We start from the raw sequence: 19,409 nt of genomic DNA on the forward strand, positions 1-19,409 counted from the left end.
TACATATAAACATACACACACACACACACACACACACACTTGCTTGTGAACATGTGCACGCTTTATTGTCACTGAAACACTGCACAAGATGAGAATACCCAACAATTCAGAAATATAGGAAAGAAACTTTCAGTTTTTTACTTCCAAGTTTGGCAGCCTGGTGAACTTGAAAGGTTAGCTATGAATAAGCATAATCAGATCTTTCTTTTTGTCCATATTTAATTCAAATGAGACAGCTCCGTGTTGACTTCTAATCCAGAAAGGCCACCCACCAGGGTAGCGCTCCCAGCCAATGAAGCAGGCTGGCGAAAGCTTTCTTAAATGGTGCTAATCAGCCCAGAGAGGCCTGCCCTCTATCCCCATCAGTATTCTATAATTCAGATGTGCTGATAACCTGAAATTGAATGTGTCAGGATGCAGACATGTGAAGGGAAGAGGGAACCCCAGCCTGGAGGAGCCTGGTGCTGGGCCGACAATGCCTGGGGGAGGGGCCTTCACACCCTCCCCTCCCCTCCCCCTTCCAGCGCCTCCCCCCTGTGGGTGTGAGTGTGCATGTGTGCCTGTGATTGTTCAGGGCCAGGGACAAGATGGAAGCTTTCAAGTTCTGAAATATTTATAAGGGAAGCTTTGGATTTTGTATATGTTAAATGAATCAACAGACATTTTGGCTGCTAAGGGGTGAATGGTAATTTGTGATTAATTTTTTTTAAGCCACGGCTATTTTAAAGCCTTTCTTCCACTCTGTCATACATGAGACAGACAGACACACACACCCACCCCAGTCTGGTGAGCACGTCTCACAGGGAAGTTTAACAAAAGAGTCGCTATTGTCACTGTCCCAGCCGGCAGCAGTGCAGCTGAGGGTCAGTTGCTATTTCTATTTTAAACCTTGATTTTTGCAAAGTTTGTCTTTTGACTGTTCTCATTCTAATCAGGCTTAGTTAGGGGATCGGCTCCAAGCTCCACACCAGGCTGTGAGGACAGAGAAAGATAAACCAGGGGATTAAACAAAAAGTTCTGCTCTTTCTGACAATAGGCCTGTGTATGTGTGTGTGTGTGTGTGTGTGTGTGTGTGTGTGTGTGTGAGAGAGAGAGAGAGAGAGAGAGAGAGAGAGAGAGAGAGAGAGGGACAAATACTCATTAAACAGCCATTCCTTTAATTTCAAAGAATGTAGAGTTTATTGTAAAGTTGTGTTTTTTTCGCTGCTGTATCTGACTTTGCCCATGATTTGGTGGCTGTGCCTTCAGGGTGCTGCCTCTTGTCTCCCGGATGTGCCCGTACCTGTGTCCATTAGAGACAGGGGACTGGCCACTCTTACTGGCTCTTCTAACCCCTCAGTCCAGCCCAAATACCCCCCAAGTGCCCGGATACAGTCTGCTGCCAACCTTTGCTGCTGCCAGGGTGCTTGTCCTCTTCTGCTTTGCTTGCTGATGTCTTGATTGGCTCAGGGGTCCTCTTGCCTCTGCCCTTCCCTGTGGTGCCCTGTAGCTCCCCCCACCCCCAGAGCAGGTTTAGTGGAGTGCTCCCTCTGCAGTCCTCTCTCCTCATCTGTCTGTCACTCTGTCCTGGGGACTTCTGTGTGCATCTTTTCCTTCCCAGCGGGTGGCGAGTGACTCCAACACTGTCTGGGTGTCTTCACGTACCCTCAGCCAGAGCCTTCCCTGGCACAGAGCTGGGCAGATGCTGGGGACCCCTGCAGGAGGAGGCTGAGTTGCTTGGAAACATTTCTTGAGGACTTTTGGGGTCCCTGGTCAGGACTTGCTATATTCAGGGGAAGGGATAATGAGAGAAGAGACAGGCGGGAGTGGGCAAGGAGTGAAGAAATGCAAGTTGCCTCTTTCACCTTGGACTCACCTGGTGCCACACTGGTCCAGGGTCTGCTCTGCCATTCAAGTGGGCGTTCTTCCAAGCTTATGGATTTTCTCCCCAAGTGGCAGCTCTGTCAGAGGGTAGGGAGAAGGTCCCGACTGGCAGGTCCTCATCTCCATCCTCGCCACCGGCAGGCTGATTGCTATCACATAGTGAGGCGTCCAGGACCAAGAATGCTCCCTCCAATGTGGACCCGCCGGCGGCCTCCCCAAGGGGACGCTTGGCACCTGTTTAATTATCCATTGGTGTTCTCGCCTGTATCCCCCTGCTCCTCGGTTGTTTTGTCTTTCCCTAAAAATACTTATTTGAAATTCTGTGACCAAAGACTGAAAATGAAAATAAAGCAGGATATTAAAATGAAAAATTTTTAAGGAGGTTGAGATGTCAAGATCACTTTTATTAGAAAAGTTTACAGGATGAAGCGATGGGTTATTTACGTAAACTTCACATAGCAAGCGTAATACTCCCAGCTGTGCTTCCAGTGAGTGATATTGGCTGGCATAACCTGGATTTAAAATACCTTCTACTTAAGGCAGGACAAATTCATTTTAATTAAAATTAACGGATTTTTTTTCTCGTTCGCATTTTAACACACACATACACACTCACACACATCTGTGTTCAGAATTGATAAAGAAAGAACTCTGGTTAAATAATCCACTTTTGTCTGACAACGGAATCCGTTATAGAGGTGCAAATATGCAGAAAGCTATTTGGAAATGCATCCTAGTAGTTGTCAGGTTTTATTATGCAGGAAGGTGTCATGTTTGTTACGAAGCTGAGTGCAGATGGCAGAGTGGAAGAAATGGATCACTAATTTTAACAATGATTAATGAACAGAGATAGAAAATGAATTACATTGGACTATCGGAGGCAAGAAATATTTTTGTGAAAATTTTGACTCATCTGCTGTGCTGTTCTCTGCAAATTATTTTCAGAAATTCTATATGTTGTCAACAGTTGACTGCATTTTCCATTACTGTCTATTTCTGTTCTTAAGTACTTTTGTGTTATTAGAGATACATAATTTCAAAATACCAATACATTCCTGATTACTTAGAGAAAATATATGTAACAGTGTGACTGTTCCATAGACGCCAGCCATAAAAGTCCTGTTTTATAATAATCTTTCATTCTTCCTCATTTTATCACTACATTAGGAATGTTTGATAAAAGGAAAGGGGGAGGTGGGGCTCTTCTGGCACATGGAGAATAAAGAACAAATAGACGTGGAGGTAGCAATAACAATGGCCTGGTGGCTTCCTGTCGCCTGAAGCTGCCACCAGCCCTGTCACCGCCCTTTGTCTTCCCTGCCTGTGCCCTGGCTTGGCTTGGTGGCCCACGGCCCCCTGTCTGGTCCTCTGCGGGTAAACTTCCCAGGAAAGTTCTCTGCACAGAAGTTCTCGCTGGTTCTTAAAGTTGGTCCAGAATTTTTTCTATGGTAGACCTTGCCTCTGTCCTGTCCCTGCCTGGTGTTGATAGTGAGTTTTCATGGGCCTGTCTCGTTTTCTTCATTAGCCGTGTGTGTGTGTGTGTGTGTGTGTGTGTGAGAGAGAGAGAGAGAGAGAGAGAGAGAGAGAGAGAGGTGTTTATGATCTGTGACCTGCAAATGAATGTGGTTTATTTGGTTGTGTGCTGTGCCCCAGCCATAGGCACACCTATGATTTTTCATATGGAAAAATGGATAGTGATTTTTTTTCCTTCTCCCTCCCTCCCATTCTCCCCCCCCCTTTTTTTTGGGTCAAAATATTAACCATCTTAAATATGTTGGCTTCGAGGCATCTCATTTTCCTGCGATCCTTTGCAATTGAGAAATGATCTGCTCGTGTTTGGATCTGCACTGTAATTGGTAGGCACTTAATTCCGTTCATCAGGAGCCACTTTAGTGGTGGCAGGAGTAAATTTCACACTTAGCACTTGGGAAACTTGCTACTTCCAGGCTGGCCCAGTCCCGGCTTACCCTGCCCTTGTGGCCTGTGGTGCTGTCCTTGGCTTGGAGGTCATCTGCATTAAAACCTTAGAGTCTAGCCCCTGGGGGCTCTGACAGCACCCCAACCTTTCCCCAGGATGGGGACCTCGAGAAGAGGTGAGGACACTTCACAACCACCCGGTCAGCGCTGGCCTTTGGGGTCTGGCTTCACACTCTAAGCTGCCTCCTGAGAGCTGCCTGGTGTCTGAGCAAATGGACGATCTATAACTACTTCCTTCTCCTGCAAACAAGCTTTCCAAGTTTCCAACTTGACTGTTTTATTTATGCTCTTGACCTGTAAAAACAAGCAGGCTGTTTAAAAAGCAAAAAGTACTTCCCATGATTAGAGTACTTAGAGCTGAAATAAATTGCGGAATGAAGAGGACATTCGTCGCTGCTCCACTAGAAAATGTCTTGGAGGTTTTGTTTCTTGGGGGGAGCCTGCGGGTCGACATGTCAGAGCTCCCCTGGCTCCCTGACCTTGGGGTCCCCAGGGAAGGATTCACGCATCTTCCCCTATTCTTGCTTTTCGATGGTGGGATAATCCTAGCGCACAGAACATTTAAAATACGTTTGCGTTTGCGTATGGTTCTAAGTCAAGTAGTTTGCATATAATTACGGTCCTGATGGGAAAACATTTGGAAAAACAACTAGTGATACAATGCAAGCCCTACTCAGGTTACACAGCACATGCTGAACACTGAGCCGGCACTCACAGTCTTCCCTGAACAAGGTAGAGAATGCTCCAGGGAGCCAATTTAGAATGTGACTTAAGGCAAGCATGGCTTTCCATGTCTGTGTCTCTTTTGGCAAGTGTGTTGCGTAGCCGTGGACTCTGGAATTCTCCATAAGCCCGGCCGCCTGCCTGGGTTGCACGGGCTGGACCGGGTGGGTGTCAGGGCAGGGATGTGTGGGGGTCAGGACACGGTGAGGGGCCCCGTGTGTATGCGGCCCAGTGGGGACAGCGGTCAGTGGCCTGGTGCTCAGCTAGGGGCTGCCCCGGGGATCACTTAATGGAGTGGGATGGGGAGCGAGGGTGGGCCCAGGGAGGGACGCGGAGAGAATGCTACAATTTATGGCTAGAGAGATCAAGAGGAATGAAAAAGAAATTGTAGATGATCCACTTAAGAGACAAGTGACTCCTAAATATAGAACTGTCTCTGTGATTCATGGTTTGGGTTGCTTTTGAGGCGGTAAGTCAGGTGGATGGATGATCTATAGGAATAATTTGAGGGTACTTGAGATTTAGACATTGGATCTGAATACCGGGAAATGAGCTGGTGCTAAGGTTATGCTCTTCCTTCAAATGTGAGCATCTTCTGGTGGCTCAGGGCCTGCGTGCATCCGTGTGTCTCTGGCACTGGCGCTCTCGGGCACATGGGCCCTCTGCCTCCTGTGTAAAGAGGCCCAGACCTCCGCCTTTTGGGTGGGCTTCCTCCTGGGAGGCAGCTGGCTCCACGGAGGGGACATCTAGGCAACCTGGCTTTACGTGGCTCCACCTTCCACACACGGCCCTGCCTATTTTTCCACGGTTGTCACCATTTTTGGCTTGGGTTGTAAATGCATTCCTGTTGATTTGAACTCACTCATCAAATCAGAACGAAAGAGTAAGATGACTTGAAAAATTATTTAAAAACACTTATTATAATGGGAGGATTTGTCCAGGTCAACAGACAAGTACCCAGACCCCTTGCTTGGCTACTGTCATTGGCATTTCCTGGGACTCACCGCTTGACCTGGTGACACCCAGGCTTGCAAACAACAGGCCCACCTGCCACCCGGTGCAGATGGAGTCCAGCGTCCGCGGGCCCTGAGAGGGTGCCGTTAGCTGCCAGCCCCGGGAATGTATATTTAAGTTGGACTGAGTTGAGTAATTATAATAAAATGGCCTATAGCTTGAGCTGGAGAATATTCAAGATGTCTGTCATCCTTCTATTACCTCAGGTAAATAACTGATTGACCTTTTTGGGGCTCTGATACTTTACTAATCAGAACCTGAAATCTGTATAACAACACTTCATTTACTTGATAGACAAAAGAACAATTGCACTTGAAGTAATGTGATTTCTAAATAGACACTGCCTGTCAAAAATAAATGCATTAGAAGTAAAATGTAGCTCAAGGAGACAATTAGCAAACAGAGGTGACACCGTAAACAGGTGCACCCATTATTCCCAAAGCTTGTGGCAATATATTCGCGTCTTTTAGAGTGATGGAAGATCATGTGACGGTTTGGTGAATTATCTATCGGTATCATCTGACTGATGAAGCCGCGGCTGTTGCAGATCATTTAAAAATGCATCTCACAAATTACATGGTAGCTGGGAAAAATGCAGGTTTTTTTTTTTTTTAAAGAACAATGCTTTTCTAAAGCTATGTGCTAGCATACGTAATTTTTTTCTTTGAAAGGACGGAGACCATTTCATTATGCTGGATATACAGTCGGTTAAGGTTGTGCAAATTCATTACAATGTTTGTTAATGTATAAAACATTTTCCATTCTGGTTTTAGTGACATTGGATTTTTTTTTTTTTTTTATAATGTGCTGTTTCTGAAACATCTGCCATCCCTTGTTACCTGTGGGCAGAGGAGAGAGAATATACTCTTTCTAAGAATGTTTATAAAATCTTTACTAAAATGGAAAGGCTTGGAAGATGAAAAGGAAAGGACACTTATTTTTTCTTTTCTGTGAATTGTTCAGTTTGAATTTTCTGGACTAGGAACTTTATTGTGAGCCAGGTGGGGGGTGCGGCGGCCGCTTCTGGGCCAGGCCAGGAGAGGACCAGGCTTTCTCGGACCTCTGTGCCCGTGTGCGCCCTCGCGGTGGGCTCTGCCCGCGGGCCTCACGCTCCTGGATGCTCCCTGTCATTTTTCATCTGTCATCTCTGCGAGTTTTTGGCTCTAGACGAGGGATACTTGAGGGACCCCTGGCTTTGGCAGTTACGGTTTCTTCTGGTTTCTGCAAAATCAGAGGAAAGGTGAATTATTTCACATGGCCTCCAAGTCAGTCTGCCCTTGAAATTGTTTGGCCTTCTCCAGAACATACCATCGAAGGAGCTCACCAGGGCAGGCTTTGGAGGGGCCAGTCTCACTCAGGCAGCTGCATTCTGATGCGCCCTGTGTCCAGAGAGACCCTCCTGTGGTGGTCCCGACACCCTCCACATTCCTGCTGGTGTCCAGCAAGGGAGGTGACTCACTTGAACGCCCCACCTCCCTCGGGTCCCTGATGGGCATTTTCTGAGGCATTCAGGTTTCTGTCCCTGGAAAGCGTGGGTGGGGCATGGAGGTGTGGGGGCAGAAGGTCCTGTGGTGCCCCTTCCCTGTCCGAGCTGGGGGCCAGGCGGGCCGACCTGGACTCCCTCCAGAGCCACGAGGCAGTTTCATTTTTGTGAGCTGGAGCAACGCCACAGTGACAACAGCCACAGGAGCACACGCAGGAGTCAGCTCGGGCTGAAGGAGGTCTCCAGCCCCTGGGACACGCGCCCTGTGCCAAGTGCACTTCTTGAAGAACTGCCCGAGCAGCCTCCCTGGGAAATTTTTGGACATCAACTCATCAGAGAAGTGGCAGCCAGAAGGCTTCTGAAGGAGCCTAAATCTCTAAGCACTGGAGAGTTTCCTGCTTTTCAGAAGTGGAAATACTCCAGCCAGGGGGAGGTTCACCAGGCTTCCTCAAAGCTCTTCTTTCTGTTCCTTTTTCTTTTTTAAAATAATAGGCTTTGATTTTTAGAGCAGTTTTAGGTATAGAAGATATCTGAGCCAGGAGTGCAGAATTCCCTTGTCCCTCCTTCTCCTCGGTTCCCCCTTTCATGTTTTGTGAGGTACATTTGTTGTATTTGATGAACCAACCAACATCGATACATTATTATTATTATTATTTTAAGATTTATTTGTGCATACAAAAACTGGAGTGTAGGCCAGAGGTGCAAGGGTGAGAGGATTCACCAGAGACAGAGCGGGGAGCAGAACAGGTGGATCTACTGAAATACACTGCTGAGGGGAGCAGCAGGGAGACAGGACAGGTCTGCTGTGCCATGTGGGTAGCCCTCTGGCTGGGGATCGAACTCATGCTGCAGTGGCTGGAGATAGAGCTGAGACTTAACCCCTGTGCCATCAGGGAGGCCCGGATACATTATCTTTTACTAAAGTCCATGGTTTACATTAAGAGATCACTTTTTGTGCTGTACATTCAAGGGGTTTAGAGAAACTCTATAATGATGTTTATCTACCATTATAGTATCACAGAGTAGTTACACTGTCCTAAAAATTCCTGTGCATCGCCTATTCAATTCTCTCTCCCCCAAGCCCCTGGCAACCACTAATTTTTACTGTCTCCAATATTTTGTCTTTTCTAGAATGTTATAGGGTTGCAATCTTGCAATATGTCATCTTTCAAGATGGGTTTCTGTCACTTAGTAACACGCATGTGTGGCTCTGACACAGCATCTTACAGCTTCGTGATGCATCTTTTTTTTTTTTTAAAGATTTATTTATTTATACATACAAGAACTGGGGTACAGGCCAGAAGTGTGGGGGGTGAGAGGGTTCACCAGAGACAGAGTGAGGTACAAAACAGGCAGATTGACTGAAATACACTGCTGAGGGGAGCAGCGGGTGAGACAGGAGAGGTCTGCTGCACCATGTGGGTAGTTCCCTGGCCGGGAATTGAACTCATGCTGCAGTGGCTATGGACAACTTCATAGGTTGTGTCTTAACCCCTTGCGCCACCAGGGAGGCCCCCGTGACACATTTCTTTTACTTTTTTTTTTTTAAAGATTTATTTATTTATTTATACAAGCACTGGGTACAGTCAGAAGCGCGGGAGGGTGAGAGATAATTCACCAGAGCCAGAGCGGGGAACAGAACAGGCAGACCGACGAAATACACTGCTGAGGGGAGCAGTGGGAGGCAGGAGAGGTCTGCGCGCCATGTGGGACCCTTGCCTGGCAGCTGGGGATCGAACCTGTGCTGCAGAGGCTGCGGGCATCTTCGCAACCCAGTGCTCAACCGCTGCGCCACCGGGCAGGCCCTCTTTTCCTTTTTTTTTAAAAAAAGATTTTATTTATTTTATGCATAGAAGAATTGGGGTGCAGGCCAGAGGGTTGTGTGTGGGGGTGAGAGGATTCACCAGAGAGAGAATGGGGAGCATAACAGGTGGACCTATTGAAATACACTGCTGAGGGGAGCAGCGGGCGAGGCAGGAGAGGTCTGCTGCGCCATGTGGGTAGCTCCCTGGCTGGGGATTGAACACAGGCTGCAGCAGTGATAGTGCTGAGATGTCACCCCAGGCCACCAGGGAGGCCCTTGACACATTTCTTTTTACTACTGAATAATATTCCGCTGTTGGGATGCTCCGCAGTTTGTCCATTTCCTTATTGAGGGACATCTTGGTCACTCCCACGTTTCAGCAATTATGAATAAAGCTGTTATAAACATCTGTGTGTAGGTTTTTGTGTAGATGTAAGTTTTCATGTCCTTTGGTAAATAACGAGGAACAAGATTGCTGGGTTTTACGTAAGAGTACGTTTGACTTGGCTGCCTTCTGGTGGCGCCCTTCTGTGTCCCTGCCAGCAGCCAGCCAGAGCTCCGCGTCCTCCCAGCATTTGCTGGTTGTCAATGTTTTGGGTTTCAGCCATTCTAGTAGGTACGTGGTGGTATCTCATTATTGTTTTAATTTGCATTTCCCTAGTGGCAGGTGACGTGGAACATCTTCCTGTGTGCTTATTTGCCATCTGTAGGTCTTTGCTGGTAGGGTGGCCATCCTTTGGCCCATTTTTTTTTTTTTATCATGGGCAAAACTGTTGAGCTTTTTTTTTTTTAAAAGATTTATTTATTTTTGCCTACAAGAACTGGGGTACAGGCCAGAGGTGTGGGGGATGAGGGGATTCACCAGAGACAGACTGGGAAACAGAACAGGCAGATTGACCCAAGTACACTGCTGAGGGGAGCAGTGGGTGAGTCAGGAGAGGTCTGCTGCGCCACATGGGTAGCTCCCTGGTGGGGAATCGAACTCGTGCTGCAGTGGCTGCGGACATCTTCATAGGTTGCGTCTTAACTGGTTGTGCCACCAGGGAGGCCCAAAACTGTTGAGTTTTAAGAGTTCTTTTTATATTTTAGATACCAGTCAAGGTTTTCTCCAGGTGTATGGCTTGTCTTTTCCTTCTCTGAATACTTTCCCTTTTTAACACCCGTGGGAACCCAACCACCTCAGCCAGTGGCCTGTATTCTTATATGGTCAAGTAGCTTTGCTTTAATCTGGGACCGGGGGTTTTAGAACATGTGAACTCAGAGATTCTCATAAAATATGTTCTCAGCAGTGCACCTGCTGAGCACCTACTGTATGCACACACGTGCACCTGTATGCACACACAAGTAGAAGCATAGAAAGCATAGAAAGAAATGCACCAGAATGTGAGCAGCTATCTCTCCAGCAGGTAGAATTAGGGATTGTTATTTTCTTCCTTGTGATATCGTGTATGTCCCAAATTTTCTACAAATGAGCAGTGTTACCTAAACAACCAACTTATAAAACTAAAAATAAATGAACTAAAACAAAAAGACAGCATCTGGAAAGGAGATCCCTTGATAGTTCAGTTAGAACTTGTATGGTTTTCATTTTGACTTTGGAGAATATTTATGGAACCAACGTTTCAAGTGATATTGATGATCATACATTTTCACTAAAAACCTGCTTCAGAAAACCAGCGGACTTTTGTTATAGCCAAATTCCACTGTCAAAATGCTCTATTTTTCTTGCTCAGCTATAAATTGGCACTGTACAATATAAACATAATGCAAGCCATAAATGCAAGCCATACATGCCGTTTTAAATGTTTTAATAGCCACATTAAAAATGATAAGAAGAAACAGGTGAAAATGATTTTAAAACTATTTTGTTTAATTCAATATATCCAGAATATTATCATTTCAGCATGTAAAAAGTATAAAGAATATAGAGGAGAAATTTCCCATACTTCCAAGTGGGACATATATTTTATACTCACAGTACTTGTCAATTGGGACTGGCACATTTCCAGCGCAGGGTGGCTGCATGTGGCTAGTGCCCACCAAGCTGGGCAGCGCAGCTCTGTGTGGGGCTGGACATTGCCAAACAGAGTATTGAACAGCTGCATCACCTGCAGTAAGTGCAGATGAAACGGGGGACAGGCACCTTGTGTGCTCCAGTATTTCAGGTTTCTTTTTTAAGAAAAAAAACCCATAGATACCTTGTGATTTGATGACGATACAAAATTTCTTCTGTAAAGGGGTAAATATTTTTAGCTTATGAACTGACAAAGCATTTGCAATTTTCTGTTTTTTTGTCTTCTTTTGCATCACTCTGTTACTGGGGCCAGAATTGTTTCAGATTTGCCATCCTGTGAGATCTTCAGCTGATGGGCGTCTGCATTCCCAGGGGTGGAGTGAGCCCCAAAAGCAGCCTGGGCAAAAACATTGGGAGCGGCTGCCAGGCACTGGCTCTCAGAGAAAATGGCCTCTGGGGAGAGCTGGCGCTCCAGGAGCACGGCGGCATGGCACCCGGCAGCTTGGCACCACACTTGTGTCCAGCCACGCAGGTCTTGAGCCTTGTGGGGAATGTCTACATCTGAGGGCGCTGGTCCAAGGGCTGGTGCCCCTTCCCCGCCTGGTCCTGTGTCAGAGTCTCCCACCTTGGGCCAGGAGTAGGAATCCGTGGGCTGATTGGTGCCAGGTCTGTACACTGAGAGCACGGTCGGGCTGGCTGGGACCAGGGGACACTGGGCAAGTTCAGCTGCCTGGGGACAGAGCTCTCTGATGCCAGAGGGGGAGCAATGGTGCCTTGTGTAGGGAAACTGTGTGACATAGAGGCTCATGGCACTGGCCGTGGAGTCAGAACACCATAGTGAGACCAGCTTCCCCATGACATGCTTTTAACGTTGGACAGGTTACTTCATAGTTAGTGCCTCAGTTTCCCTCCAATAAACGAACATGGTAACAGTTCCCACCTCAACAGGTTGTATCCAGGGTGCATGGACACTGTGGGCCAAGAGTTGGGACACGGGTTGGAAAGAACCATGTGGGTTGTCACTGGTTTCTGGAATGGTGAGGTCGATGACAAACCCCTTTACAAGTGGTGTGTGTGTGTGTGTGTGTTAAACTCTGGCTGTTTCCTGGACTATGTTTCATCCATGGCTCAAGTCCTCCTTCCTTCCTGCACCGTCAGCCGGCACTGAGTCACCAGCAAGAACATCTCCCCTCTCCCTTCACTTTCCCTCCTTCTGCCCTTCTCAGGGCTGTTTTGACGATGAATTAATTGTAGGTTGGGGGACTTGCAAGCAAAAAATCAAAGCCAATAAACTTCAAAAGGACAGGGAGGACCAGGGCCACCAGGGGAGAGCGGGGCGACCGGAGCTCTGTGGCTGTGGGGTGGGGTGCTGGGGGCTCTCCGTGTTTCTTCAAAGGGACACCAAGTGTTTCAGATTGTCACTTAAAAGCTCAGATGCAAAACTTTGGAAATCTGGGTGAGAGGCAGCGGTTTCCAAAACAGTTATTTTTATCTTTTGCCAGCAAGCCCGAGTCCAGTGGAACGTAGAGTTAAACTTGGAATTTCTTGGCAAGGGTTAATAATCAATGTAGATCTCCTAACAAAGGAGATGCTGCCTTATTATACTGGGAAAGTTTTTTTTCTTAACTGTCAGTGAAGCAGTACTAATTATTACTCCAGTGTAAATGAGGTCATTTCCTATTAAGAGAACAAAATGCTTAGCCTCGCCTTGCCAATTCATACCAACTATTTTTCACACATACTCAGCTTTTTAGTTTTTTTAAAATTTTGATAAAATCCATTCATTTGTATTAGAAAAGTGTAAACCATCGCAATAATAGTTGCCCATGATTACCCAGATGAGCTTTTGTAATGTGTGGGTTGTTTGAATACCATGTGTTAGCTATGGAACAATTAGGCAGCTGAATGGATCTTTAAAACAATCAGATACTTTTATCTCACTGAAAAAATACATTCCTTGGATGTGTACTGTTAAACCGTAAATTCCGGGGAGCATTTCCTCACGTCACGAGGAGAACTTTTGGATATATGTTGATCAAGGACAAAAAGACATCCAAATATCTTGTCTTCATGTTTTCATTTTTTTATGCAAGCAAAAAGATTTAAGGAATATTGTAGCAAACAAAGGGTAATTGTTTTAGCCCAGATGTTGCTTTTGCACAACAAGCAGGTTACAATGTTCCCACAGAGCTGATGAGCCCAATCAGGGAAATGATTAAAAATTGATTTTGTCCCTGTAATTACAGTATGTAAACTACTTAGCTTGGATTGCAAAGGAAGTGATTTTCTAATTACGTATATACTCTGGTGTCTAATGATTGGTTTTTTGAAGTAATGAAGAGAGAGCACTAACGACTCCTTGGTGTTCTGTTGTTTAAGAAAGACCATCTTTAGAGTAAGCAGCAACAGACAAAGAGTTTAAATTGAATTTTCAACACTGTTAATGTGCACATGGATTTGTTTATTAAAGAGACAGGGAAGTAATTTGATTGGCTCTCAGCATCTTGGCTTTTTTTTCATGCTAAAGCATGTAAGACTACATGCACCGGTGGGCAGACGGGAAGAAGCCTCTCCACTCACCTCTTATCATCCCAGCACCAGGGCTGGGATTGCGGGGTCTCGGGTTCCTGTGAGCATCTGATGTCTGTGTATCCTGAAAGCATTTAGATCTAACAGGTATCAAATAGCTTCTCCATAAAAGTTACCTTTGTTTTAAAATGAAAGAAGAGGCTTCCTTTGCAAGCCTGTCTGGGTTCTGCTATTTCAGCTGCCTCCTGGGATGCTGGGCTGTGCATCAGCTTGGCAGCTGCCACCCACCCCGACATGTGTGAGCACACACACACACATGCACACACGTGCACACACACACACATGCACACACAGGTTCTCCTATATTTGGAGGCCCAGCTGCCGTGGGTCAGTGCAGGACCCTGCAGAGCAGGCTGGTGGGTGAGGAGAGCTGGCTGGGTCCCGAGTGTTTGCTCGCTGCTTTCAGACTGTTTCTGGCTGTTGAATAACAGCTCCCCTAGCACTTGTTCTGGCAGAAGTTAGAAGAGGGTGACTGTTTCTCAGTGGCTCTAAGGCACCCCCAGGGAGAGGGCAGTGGCTCTGAGGTGACCCGAGGAGCAAGCGTGTGGGGAGGCCAGCAGATCCGGCTGCCTTGGGCAAGACCGGTTTGTTCCTCATGGTACCCCCAGAGGAGGGGGTACACCGTGAAGGGCCATGGGAGGAAGGGCCAGGTCTGTCAGGAGGCAGAGGGAACAAGGGGAGGTGTGGGCAAGAGCCTGTATTGTAGTTTTCACCAGAAGGAACTGGCAAGGCAGGGTAACAGGCTTAGGACAGGCTAGTTTGGATCTGGCCAGCAGGCTGAGGGAGGGCTGCTCTCTGGGGTCTGACCCTAGGGGGATGGCCCCATGTGTGAGATCCCATGCAGGAGAGGGTTGGTCCAGGGTTCTGAGGGGAGTCAGCTCCGCCCCTTGGAATGACCAACCAGGGCCAGGGGTGTCAGAGCACCTGAGTCCTAGGCTAGGGCTGAATTGGGAGGTGGCCCCTGGGCCACCAGTCCTAGGCCAGGATGAGCAAATGTGCCTTTTTATACTCATGTCCTTCTCAGCCAGTTTGCTGGCTCTGTAGGAAAGGCACACTGGATCATCCTGTTTCTGTCTGTCACTACAACTCCTACCTCAGGTCAAGCCAGCCTCCTGTTTCCCCTGGGTAGCCTCCCCACTGGTCTTCCTGCCTCTGCTCTTGTCCCCTCTGGTTTATCTCCCCAGAGTTATTTTCCTACAGTATAAGCCAGATCATTTTATTCCCTTTAAAACCTACCAATGGCTCAGAATAAAACCCAAATTTCTCACCACACTTGACAAGGTGTGTAGATCCTGAACAGCCTTTTCTCTCCCATTTCCACACTCACTGTCTGTATCCTGGCCTCATGGAACTTCTTATTGCTCCTTGAATGCACCATCTCCTTCCTGCCCCGGGGCTGTTGCACTCACTGTTTGCTCTGCTTGTATAGCTCATCCCCAGATTTTCAGGATGCGTCCTTCACTGTATCCTGGCCCTTTGGTCAGATTCACTTTTAAGAGTCATCTTCTCTGACTGCTTTATCTACCCCAGTCTGTTGATGTTGATCATTTTCCCCAGCTTTATTTTTCTTGTTAGAGTTTATTATTCATCCCTTATTTGAAGCTGCTCACGAAAACAAAAGTTTCACACAGGCCGAAGCATTAATCGCTGGTCTCTGAATCTAGAAGTGAGCCGGGCACACACAGGGCACCCAGACCAGGGCTGAGTGAGGGACTGACTCCCTGAGGCTCTTTCCCAGTTCCCCAAGCAGCTTCTCTGCAGGATCCTCTCTTTCTGGAAAGCTGGGGCTCTGTTTGTCCAGGTGGGGCTGGAGAACCTGAGCTGTGGCCTGGAGTTGCCCCTAAGCTTTGGAAAGGCGCTGTGGCCCCTGCTAGTGGCCTCTGGGGGAAAGGCTCAGGCTGCCCCTCTGTGTGCCTCCCGGGACCTGCTCCGTGGGGCACGTTCCAGGTGTTGGCTCCAGGCCTGGGTGGCACCACTGAGGAGGTGGCTCTGTCCACTCCATGTAGCTCCAGATGCGTCCCCAGTTTGCCAGTTTTCCAGACAGATGGATGACTGTCCCCCAAACCTTCCTCCAAAGTCTTTCTGGAAGGAAAGTTGTTTTTCTGGCTCCCACCTGCCCCAGCTGCCTGGACTCCTCGGCAGATGGCCCTGCTCCCACACCTGTCTCCTGGGCGCTGCTTCTGCTCCCACCGGCAGCAGGATGGAGCAGACATGGGTTGGGGGCGGGGTGTGGCTGGACCAGCCCTTCCTTTAGCTCTTCCCCCTGCACCTTCCTCCTCCCAGCTCCCTCCTCCTCTTTCCCTCTCTCCTCCCTCCCCCATCTCCATCCTCCCATCTCTACTTTCCCTCTCCCTTCCTCCCTCCTCCCACCCACCCACACTTCCTGAGCCCCAGGTCCTTTCCAGGCCCCAAAGGTAGTGGTAACAACCTCCCCACCTCCCCAGCTGTGAGGCTGCAGAGTGAAAGACAGGAATGAAGACAACACAGACAACATGTTGACCAGGAGGAAGGGTTTTGCATTGAACTCAAGACCCATTTTGGAGGCCCTGGATGTACCTGGTGCATCTCTGCCTTCCCCAGACTCACCAGCCACCTTCCTCTCAGCACTCCTCGGCCCCAGTCTGGGAGGCTGGGCTCCTGCCCAGAAAAGATTTCTCTGGCTCTGCTCAGAATTTCCACGTGTCTCTTGGGGAACTCAAGGGGGGTAGTGTGCCCCTGTCTCCTAGTGGGGCCCACGTGGCCTCTCCTTTCCAATAAGTAGACGGTCCAGCACAGACAGGGCTGCCTGGTAGAAGGCCGGGGCTCTGGGAGCTTCACAGGGCTGGGCTGCAGTGCAGGCCTACTCTGTGCAAAGGGGAGGGGCTGGCGGTCCGGGCTACTTCTTCCTTTCTTTTGTCTGTGTCTCTTTGTCTTCCTATCCTGCCCACTCCCCTTTCAGGCCCTGCTTTCAAAGCTCCTCCACCTGCTTCTCCTCTCCCTTCCTCATATTGTAGGAGATCCCTCTTCTCCCCCGCCTTTCCTGATACCCTGCTCTCCTGCCTTCTCGCTCCCCCTTCTCAAAGTTAAAGCCACCCCTGCCTCTCTCATGTCAGGGTCTCTGACCTCTGCCTCTTCCTCTCCTCCCCTTGACCTGCCCTTTTGTTGGCTCCCTGTCTCAGCAGACACTTCACACAGTAGGTAGTTTTGTATTTTTTGGGTTCTCCCAGCAGTCCTGTCCCCCAAGTCTGCGACAGGGCTTGGTGTCTTAGGTGCTCTCAGGTGCTGAGGATGGCTGCTTGTGAGCCTTACCTGTGCCTTTAAAAAAAAAAGATTTATTTATTAAGCAAGAACTGGGGTACAGGCCAGAGGTGTGGGGGTGAGAGGATTCACCAGAGACAGAGTGGGGAACAGAACAGGCAGATTGACTGAAAATAGACTGCTGAGGGGAGCAGCGGGAGAGACAGGCGATGCTGCTGTGCCATGTGGGTAGCTTACCTGTGTCTTAAAGGGGAGAGAGAGGTTCTCAGTTTATAGCAGGTGGATGGATTGCAGGTGTTGAAACTCAGATCTGGGGGTGAATTTTTTGGTGGGCAACTGCCCCCACTCCTGATCCTGCCTTGGTTTCTGCTGCCTTTGTAAATCCTGCCTTGGATCTGGTGGCACCTGTCGCAAACTGGGTTCGTGGGCCCTATCTCCTAAGGGGCCCTCCTGTCACCTTGGCAGGGGAACCTGTGGAGACAGGGTGAAGGGAAGCCTCGAGACTGGTTCTGGTTAGCCTGCTGCATTATCTCAAATGCAAGTTGCTGACTTGCACCAAAATAGTTGTTATTGTTGTTGTTTTTTTTTCCATTGAGGGAGATGGAATGAATGTGCTGGTGTTTCCTTCCATCCCACCCAGAATCCAGAGCCTTAGGCCCCTTTGCAGACCTGCAGTGCCTGGAGTGACCTCAGAGGCTAGGAGCACCTTTCCTGGCTGGCACTACCTTGATTTTAATTACAATTCGAGGGCGACCTCTTAGGTGGCTCCTCTGCTCTTCCAGGGGGAAGCTTGCTGGACTGAGCTTGCCTGGAGGGGCCAGCTGCCTCTGGATACTGCCCCCACCCCATTCACTCCAGAGAGCACTTAGGAAAGCATAGCCCCCATCTGGGGCCTGAGGTGGTTCAGTCAGGAAGCAGAGAGAGGAGGGAGTGCCTGCCCATCACACCCCAAGGTGTTCTGATCAATGGCCTGGCTGGGAAAGTGGCTGGGTCTCCCCCTGGAAGTCTCCCAACAAGGTATTCACCCTGTCATTGGAGTTGATGGGGCTTCTGAGTGACCCTTCCCAGGGGATTAATCCAAAAAGTTTCCAAGGCATGAGCCTGGTAAAATCTGAGTCTGTCCCCCACTCCCTGAAACCCCCACCCCAGACAGGAGTTTTGTGTGCAAAGCAGATCCTTGCCTGGCCAGCGGACTCCGGGCCTGTTCTGCAGAGTGCCGGGACAGGACTCGGGAAAGCACAGCAGAGAGCGTTTGCTTTCTCCTCTTTAGATTTTAATCTTGTATGATACAGAAAAACACACAATACAAAAGATCATTTCAGGAGAGAGAGGGAGAGAGAAGAGACCAACTTGTGATTTCTTTCCTTGTTGCAGATGGTGGCGATGCAAACTTTAACTTTCTATCTCAAGCAGGCAGGTAGGATGTGTTTACACATAGCACTGTCCCCGTTGCACTTTGAGGAAACACTTTAGCTGACAGTCAGCAAACACGTCTTTGGTTGCCAGAAATCCATCTTGAAGCTGGGTGGAGTGCTGCAAGTCCGTGATTCCACGTCCGCGGGCATCTTGCTTTCCTTCTCGGCTCTTATCTTATCTGAGCGTGCCAGAGTAGGTGAGATATTCTAGAACAGAATAAGAAAGTAAAGCACCTAAGTGGCTGCTGCTTTCCTGGTCTCAAAGCGGAGGCAGGACGTTGATGCCACAGTGTCTGAGCAGGGGCAGCTACAGATTCCTGCAGATTCCAGGTCCTGATCCTCTGACACTGTCCTGGGCGTGAACGGCAGTGCCCTTGAGATTTGGGTGGAATTATGGTCTAGTGTTGCAGCTCCTGAAATCAGGGAGAAAAAAGAACCCACTTTTAGAATTGGAGAGAGAGAGAGAGAGAGAGAGAGAGAGAGAGAGCGAGCATTTATTTGCTGTTACTTCTTTTTCTGTCCCATCTAAATGATGGTTATAAGCTCCACCCCCCTCTTTTTTGCAGGTGGCAATTCCCCATTAAAAGAAGCTGAGCAAATTTGGTTTATTGCAGCAAAGGTCATATAGTTACCATTTTTTAAATTGCTCAATGAATTGGGGCACTGGGGCTATTAAATGTTTTTAGATTCTCAACTAACCCAGCAAATTGTTGCCTTGGATGAAAGCGATGTATCTGTCTTGTCTTGTTGAAGCCCCTGCACACAGTACTGAGAGTTTCTAACAGGTCTTATTATTGCAGTTCCTGCCCACCTTGGCTTTAAGAAGACCCTTCAGCTGGGAGGGAGCTCCGTGGCTCTAACACTCGCCCGGTAAGGAGCCTCGTTTTGTAGTTCTGTGAAATGGTGTCTGTCTGTGAGTCTTGGTGGGGGGTGTTTGGGGGGATGGCGGGCAGGCTGCCCTCTTGAGTGGCAGACCCTGTGCTGGGTAAGGGCTCCCCCAGTTCCTGTCTGTCCTCTGTGGACTGAGGTGGGCTGCTGAGAAGCTTCCAGGTTCAGGCTTCTGGGTGGGATGAATATGTGATGTCCAGATGTGACCAGATGTCTTGGGACAGGGTGATGTCTCAGGACAGGGTGACATCTCAAGACAGGAGCCTGCCAGGTGGGCTTCTTCCTCTCTTGTGGCCTATCCTGAAGAGTCACTGTCTCCAGCCAGCAGCCTGGAAGCAGAGCTGTGAGCGGGTGGGGCTGCTGCCCGATGCCAGGTGGCCCTGTGCAAGCCATGCCAGTCAT

General features: G+C 48.5%; 1 protein-coding gene across 1 annotated transcript in view; it reads left to right on the forward strand.

The window, feature by feature from the left end:
- ZNF536 (zinc finger protein 536) overlaps positions 1 to 19,409 on the forward strand; it is a 424,122-nt gene that overhangs the window by 33,363 nt on the left and 371,350 nt on the right. Inside the window, exon 2 of the mRNA XM_054697056.1 lies at positions 18,920 to 18,989. The gene's annotated coding sequence lies outside the window, so the exon portion shown is untranslated. The remainder of the gene's footprint in view (positions 1 to 18,919; positions 18,990 to 19,409) is intronic.

The sequence above is a fragment of the Talpa occidentalis genome, unplaced genomic scaffold (assembly GCF_014898055.3).
Source record: "Talpa occidentalis isolate TD23 unplaced genomic scaffold, MPIMG_talOcc4v2.1 talOcc4.17, whole genome shotgun sequence".
Classification (NCBI taxonomy): Eukaryota; Metazoa; Chordata; class Mammalia; order Eulipotyphla; family Talpidae; genus Talpa; species Talpa occidentalis.